This window comes from Euphorbia lathyris, chromosome 5 (genome assembly GCF_963576675.1).
Source record: "Euphorbia lathyris chromosome 5, ddEupLath1.1, whole genome shotgun sequence".
NCBI lineage: Eukaryota > Viridiplantae > Streptophyta > Magnoliopsida > Malpighiales > Euphorbiaceae > Euphorbia > Euphorbia lathyris.
In genome coordinates, this window is record NC_088914.1 from 31,065,605 (window position 1) to 31,072,967 (window position 7,363).

General features: G+C 33.0%; 1 non-coding gene across 1 annotated transcript; it reads left to right on the forward strand.

Moving 5' to 3' along the window:
* Positions 1-429: 429 nt before the first annotated feature.
* On the forward strand, positions 430-536 carry LOC136231437 (small nucleolar RNA R71). The gene has a single exon (XR_010689822.1). It is a non-coding gene; the product is annotated as a small nucleolar RNA R71 (small nucleolar RNA).
* The last annotated feature ends 6,827 nt before the right edge of the window (positions 537-7,363 follow it).

The following is a 7,363-nucleotide window of genomic DNA, read 5'->3' on the forward strand; positions in this document are numbered from 1 at the left end:
CCAGGATTATATGTATTGGAATAAGGGTTATTATTTTGGTTTTGCCCTTGGACAAAATTTACCTGTTCAATTTCACTCATACCTTCGTAATCCACATCTGTTTGGATTGGCTTACCATTAGAATCACACGGTGCCATAAACCTATCAATTTTGTGCGATAAGGCAGAAAATTGGGCTTGCAACATCGCTACTGGATCAAGATTCACTATACCTTTAACTGATGATGTTGTTGAGGATGATGGTTTCGCTAATGGTACGTGTCCACGTTCCGCGGGCCACATACAGCTGTTGATTGCCATTTCCTCCAAAAGTTCTCTTGCTTGGGCAAATGTTTTCTTCATGAATAACCCTCCAGACATAGCGTCCAATGAACCTCTAGTTGTAGGATTTAGTCCATTGTAAAATGTTTGCATTAAAAGTTCGGCGGGCAATTGGTGGTGTGGGCATAAACGTTGAAGTTCTTTAAAACGTTCCCAAGCCTCATAAAGAGTTTCATTATTATTTTGAGAAAAAGATGTTAACTCTTTAATGACTCTTGCGGTTTTTGCTAAAGGAAATTTTTTTGATAAAAATGCTTGGGCTAATTGCTCCCAAGTCTCAATTGATGCGGCTGGCATAGAAGTTAACCATTCTTTGGCTCGATCCTTCAAAGTAAAAGGAAAAAGGCGAAGTTTGATTGCTTCTGCAGTTACATCAGTAATTTTAAAAGTGTCACAAATTTCTAAGAAATTTGTCAAATGGGTATTAGGATTTTTGTTAGGTAACCCGTAAAACGTTACATTATTTTGCAACATATTAAGCAACGCAGGCTTAATTTCAAAATGATGTGCATTAATTTGGGGTCTAACTATACTGTTTGTTACACCGGCCACTCCTGGCCTAACGTAATCCATAAGTGCGGCCATAACTTCTGGCTCGGTAATTTTAGTTTTTATTGGGGTTTTGTTTTTCTTTTTCTTTTCTTTCTTGTTCTTTTTAAGAGTTCTTTCAATTTCTGGGTCAATAGGATCTGGTGACGTGCCTGAAGTTCGAGAACTGCGCATGAACTTGAAATTTCGCACGAACAGAAACTACCTACAAAACAGAATTTGAAAAATAAATATGTTAGTAATTGAAAATAAATAAAATATAAAAGTTTGAATAAGTATGAATAAACCTAGATTCGTAATAAAACACGAAAAATTTAAAATTTTGTCAAAAATTTTGGCGTTCCCCGGCAACGGCGCCAAAAACTTGTTGAGCGATTTCCGCAAGTGCACGGTATACGCTTGTAGTAATAAAAGATATCGATCCCACAGGGAACGTTTTTTAACAAAACTTATTTTGAATCGGTTAAATTTACTTTTAGGTTTATGATATGGAAAAATCGTTTAATCGGTTTTGGTTTTGAAATTGCTAGAATGAGAATTAGATTAGATTATGAAAATGTTAGAAAATATTCTGATTTAAGAATGAATTTGCAAGATAGGAACTTTTAGTACTTTTTAGAAAAGTAAACAGATGTATTTGTTTGCATTAAGCAAAGAAAACAACTTTAAACTTTGTACGAATTATAAAGATGAAATAAATGACGGAACCTCTAATTAATTGGCTTTGAACATGACAAAACCCTTTCGGGATAGTTGCCCTTAATCAAATTAAAACTCTTTCGAGATAATAATTTGCCTAAGTGTTCAACAAAGTTTCCTTGTAAAGATTTTGAATTAAATACGTTTTAATGAAAACACCAGCAGTCACTTTAGTGGATTGGTTACCATAAGTGCTGCATAAAAATCTATCGAATAGAACGGACTTTATTAGATGAAATATAAATTGATACAAGTTTACAGAGAACATGGAGCATGGAAACATTCGACGACTTGCAAATGAACGGGTTGTCAATCCTTTCCTTGGGTTTCGTTAGAGTTTGTCAGGCTCCGGGCGGATCCTCTACTCAATCTTCTCGTTGAATCTTCGTAATAGAGACTGGGTCGGTCTACTACCAAAATGAAAACTAAACTGGAACAATGTCTAAACGCTACTAAACTTGCTATTATTGAATAAACAATGTGTGTACAACATATTGCTTTTGAACAGAATCGAAATCTAACTTCTGAATCACTTGATTCGGAATTTCTGCATAAATTCTATACTAATCTCTTTTTTCTACATATCTTCAACTCTCCATCAACTCTTTATTTATAGATGTTGAAGAGTCTTGATTGAAGTGTCGTGTCCGTTGTGAAGGATCGTGTCCGTTGCGAAGGATCGTGTCCGTTGCGAAAGGACGTCTTTATCCACCCGAACGATCGCGTTTCGTCGAAAACGAAAGTGTGTAACTAGGCTTCTAAAATCTCCTGCTCGTACCGAGAATATTAAATTCTCTACCGAGAATGAGGGAGCATCAATTGGTCTTCAAACGAAGGAAAAGCTGGGGAACGCGTGTCGCGACCGAGAATTTGGGGGCCGCGGTCGCGGCACGTAACGTTTTTCAGTTCTTTTGCTTTCGTTCGCGTCCTTGATTTGGCGTTATTAATTTCTGTCGTCTTCGACTCCTTTTGTAGGGTTTTTCTTCTGTTTTTGAGCTCTTTTCGTTCCTATTTGGATTTTACCAAATATTTATGTACCTTACAAGAAAGAAACATATTCGAGAGTAAAAGCTTTCTAAACAGTTATAAATAGCATAAATTCGTAGCAATATTGATGTAATTATTGATGATATTTTAGGTATATTTTGGGCTTAATAGGACCTTCCTGAATTACTCTCGCCATATCTCCCAAATTATCGAAATTAACAAGATAGAGACCGTCCAATATCCATTATATCTACACTACCTTTAGGTTTCCAATGCCTGAGAGCTCTTCGTTGAAATGCGATGAAACCTACATTTCTTCCTAATATCTTGACAATCAAAACGTCCTTCCAACGCTTCCCCACTTCTCCATCACTTTTGACACCACAATGAATTTGGGTTTTAGCAGGTTCACAAGGGAAATTGAGACTAACCCTTCTGCTTGCAGATTAACTAGCATTTGACCCTCCTCTACTGTTTTCTCCCCCCCACAACAGAGTCCATGTAAGACCTCGAATCAGTGGTATCCATGGCCTCCAAAGCGCCTCCGCCGTCCGAAGGGATCTCCGATTCGTCAATCATGAAGCCGAAGAAAAATAGCAGTAGCGAGAAAAAGAGCATCGACGAGTAATCCTTGAGGGAAAAAGATATGTATCTTAGATCGCATCCTAATATTTCATGTTGTTATAAATTATAAATATTTTTCATTATATTAGAATATTAAATGCATTTCACTATATTTCAATTTAATTTTTTATATTTGATCAAATATACCCATTACTAGTTTGTGGGCCGTGCGATGCACGGATTCATCTTAACATATAAATATTAACAAAAATATAATCTAATAATTACAATTAATGATATAAAGGTGCTATAAAAATTCAATATTATTATTTTATTTTTACATTTACTTTTAATAACATTTTATAGATAAATATAATAATATAATAAAATTAATATATTATATTAGATTAGATTTTTTGTAACATCCTGGTCCAATACCATGTATATATTATCCGCTCTGGCCCAAATCCAACACCTTGGGCCTCACGGCTTTAAAACGCGTCTGCATGTATTAGATTCACATCTTACTAATAAGCCACAATCACTCCCTCTCCATTTTCGATGTAGGATTCAGTTCATTCCCACCCCATCGTCATCCCTTAGGGCCGCTCCTTGCTCAGACCTTCTACCCCGGCGCCACCCACTCCAGACTGGATCGTTATATTTTTTATCAGTAAAAACTGAGGAAGTGACACCTCAGCTCAATCGTTACTGTTTTATATTATATATAGATATAATTTAAATTCTATATAACTCTTAGAGATAGTACGGATAAACTAATCTTTTTATAGATAAATATAACAATATAATTAAAATTAAAATTATATATTATATATTATATTAGATTTTTTATCAGTAAAAAAATAAAGAAATGACAACTCAGTTTCATCGTTACTGTTTTATATTATATATATATATATATAGATTATTAAAAAAAAATGGTAAGAAAGAAGGCCTAAGAGCCGAAGAAACACCAATCAAATTCATTTGGAAATTGATATATGAATTAAGCAAAGAAATGGAGTTTATTATTAAAAAGTAAAGATTATTAATATCTTTTAGAAAGGAAGATATAAAAACTAATTAGGGCTATAACTTTTTATATAAAGCCAATTTAGAACATAACTCCAACACAACAGGCCAGCTTGTCTGAGTTCTTTCATTTATTATTTTCTATTTTATCTTTTGAGTCCTTTCCTTTTCTTTTCTTTTTAAAAATAATTTAAATGTAATGTAATGTTAGATCCTCATTGATCATTACTTTATTATGTATGTATAAACAAACAATGTTTACGTATGAATTATGTACTCTTCTCTTTCGGTCTCTTCTTTGTCTTGTACTTGCCTCCACAACTAAGTAAACTTATATTTATAATCCCAAAGATTAAGCAACCAATAATATGAATTATTTTTCTCTTAATTCTTGCATTTTTTTATTTGACATTGTGAATAATTACTATAAAAATATTGGATCTCTGCCTCTCTTAGAGTGGAAATCCTCTCAAATTGATTATGTTAATATCTCTTAACCATTAATTTGTGATTTAATTATTCAATAAATAAATAATTGTTTATTAGAATGTTTAATCTCAATCAATAATTTTGTGATTTATGGTTGAAATGGCAATATGACCAATTTAAGAGAGTTGCAATTTGAGAGGATCCAAATCAGAGAGTTTCATGTAGAAAGATATATCTTCTGTTGTGATTAGCGATGTATATTTTGTATGAATGTAATTTTCCTTAATTAGGGCCGAGAGAATGTGCAAGTATAAATAGAAAAATAAGAAAGAATCTTGTTATAATTACAAAAGGAATGAGATTAAGCTAATCATAGATGATATTTATAAAACAATTATCACTAAGATAATTATGAAGTAAATATCACTAGCATTCCCCCTCAAAGTCGATAACGAGACTGAACTGTCAGGTGATTTGAAAGTAGTTGAAAACGAGTAATTTAAAAGGGCTTGTCAATATGTCTGTCATCTGATCATCCGTTGAAATTACCATAACACTAAGAAAACCATTTTGGATTTGCTCTCGAACAAAATTGTAATCCAACTCAATATGTTTAATGTATGCATGAAGACTGGATTAACTGTGGGATAAATTGGTCCTACATTATCATACTAAAGTTTAACCAGATGTGGTAAAGGATACCCAATTTGAATAGTAGATAATGAAGCCACAATGATTCAGATGTGGCATTAGCAACAACGTTATATACTTTTTGTGGAGGATTGCTCAATTGTGAGTTCTTTTGCCAATAAACCAAACTCCTTCTAAGATAAACACAATAGGCTCTAGTTAACCGATGGTCTTCCAGACATCCACCCCAATCACTATCTAAATAGCAATGCGCATCAAGTACACGAGATGAAGAAAAATGATATCTTAGTCCTTTGACTTGAATAGAAAATCAAGTTTGCAATCCAAGATTTTTGCCTACCATTAATTTATTTCAGATTTCCTACCATCCGGACAATTCATAAGGTTTTTGCTTAACCTTTTCTATTTATTTGCATTCTAATTTACAATCGCATTCTTCTATTTGGAAAATAAAATCATGAAACTAAGGACCCCGATATGAAAACTCGTATCCTTCTTGAAAAAATATTACTGAGCGTCTTATTGTATGAGGCAATAACATGATTTTATTACTTACAATATGCTCCATAAGGTCATTCATGGCCAAAATAAGTTGGCATTTTTATCCCACAAAAAAACAAACAAAAAAATTTGCATTTTGTAAATACTATTTCTCTTTGTATTTTCTTTATATATATATATATATATATATATATATATATATATATATATCAATTTCAAGAATTTCCAAAACAACATCAAAGGAAAATGAGAGGAATCAATTTGCAGATGACGAGCCCAATCTGAAAAAAAGCTCATTCGCAGCCACCTGCCTATGTTACTCACTCTCCTTGTGTCAAACTTGCATCTCATTGTGAATAACCATTTCATGATCACTAGATAGGGAAATGAAGGAATATGAGTTGCATTCGGGCTTGCAGCAGCAAGTGATTTTCAGAAAGGAAGAATTCGAGTTGCCTCTGTCAACTTCAACGTTTTGCCCAAGTCGGAATCAACAGGAATGATGCCAGAAGACATGGAAAAAGCTACAATTTCAAAGTGCAAAACAATTCCACAAGTAATCAGAAGTTAAATTTTCAAAACTATCAGATTTCTAACCTATGAAGCATTAAATTGCAAATTCAATCATTATAAGTAGAGTTGTTCAAAAGGAACAAAAAAAGATAGAAATTTAAAAGATAAAATCAGAAGAAGAATCAATCACAAATTAGAGAGAGAAATATATAATGTCGCAAATCCCCAAATATATGCTCCCAAATTCAGTTCATTTCAAATAATACCTTGTTTCATGGAACCAAACAGTTCCGAACCCGATTTTCATGAAATTAGTTTCGTTTTTTCCATCCTAGGGGGTGTTAGAGAAGTTCAATGACAAATTAGAGAGAGAAAATCAAAATGCAAGAAACCAAAGTTGAATTTCATGATTGAGAACTCCAATTTCATGCATTTTCCATTTTTCTCTTAAATAATATGAAACAAATGGAGAGAAAGAGAAGGGGAATTTACCCATTTGATAATAATAATAAAAAGAGGTGAGAGTGAGAGTTCTTGAGTGATAGTAGAGGGTAAAAAAAGTTAGGGGTTTTTTAGTTAAGGTTTTTGAAAAATCAAATGTTTAGGGGTTAGGGTAAAAACTTTTCTTTTATTTTTATTTTTACGTGGAAAGTTCATTTTCAAATCTTTACGCATAAAAGAGGGGGACAATTGTTGGGATGAAAATAAATTTTTTAATTTTATGCAAATAAAGCATAGTGTAGATTTTATTATAAAGTTTGGTAAAATAAAAAATTAGAAAGGAAATAAAAAGAATAAAAAATGGAAATATAGTTGCTATTTTTTTAGCAATACCCAACCCGGGAATGGACCGGAGGGAACCGCAGCATGGGGAATGTCCGCCTCTCGTCGCAAGGCTCATTTTTTGTTGTGGGTGTACCATTCTTCAACAATTTTTCGAAGTATCAAAAGATGGAATCTTGGCATGAGGGCATGGAATTCTGAAATTATAGATGTCAAGGATTCTAGAGATTACTCATGGAGCTAAAACAGACTTGTGTCCAAGAAGATATAATTTTTTGAAGTTAGACTCAAAAAACGCAATAGCTGAAACTGAAAACGTGGACAACTATTTTTAT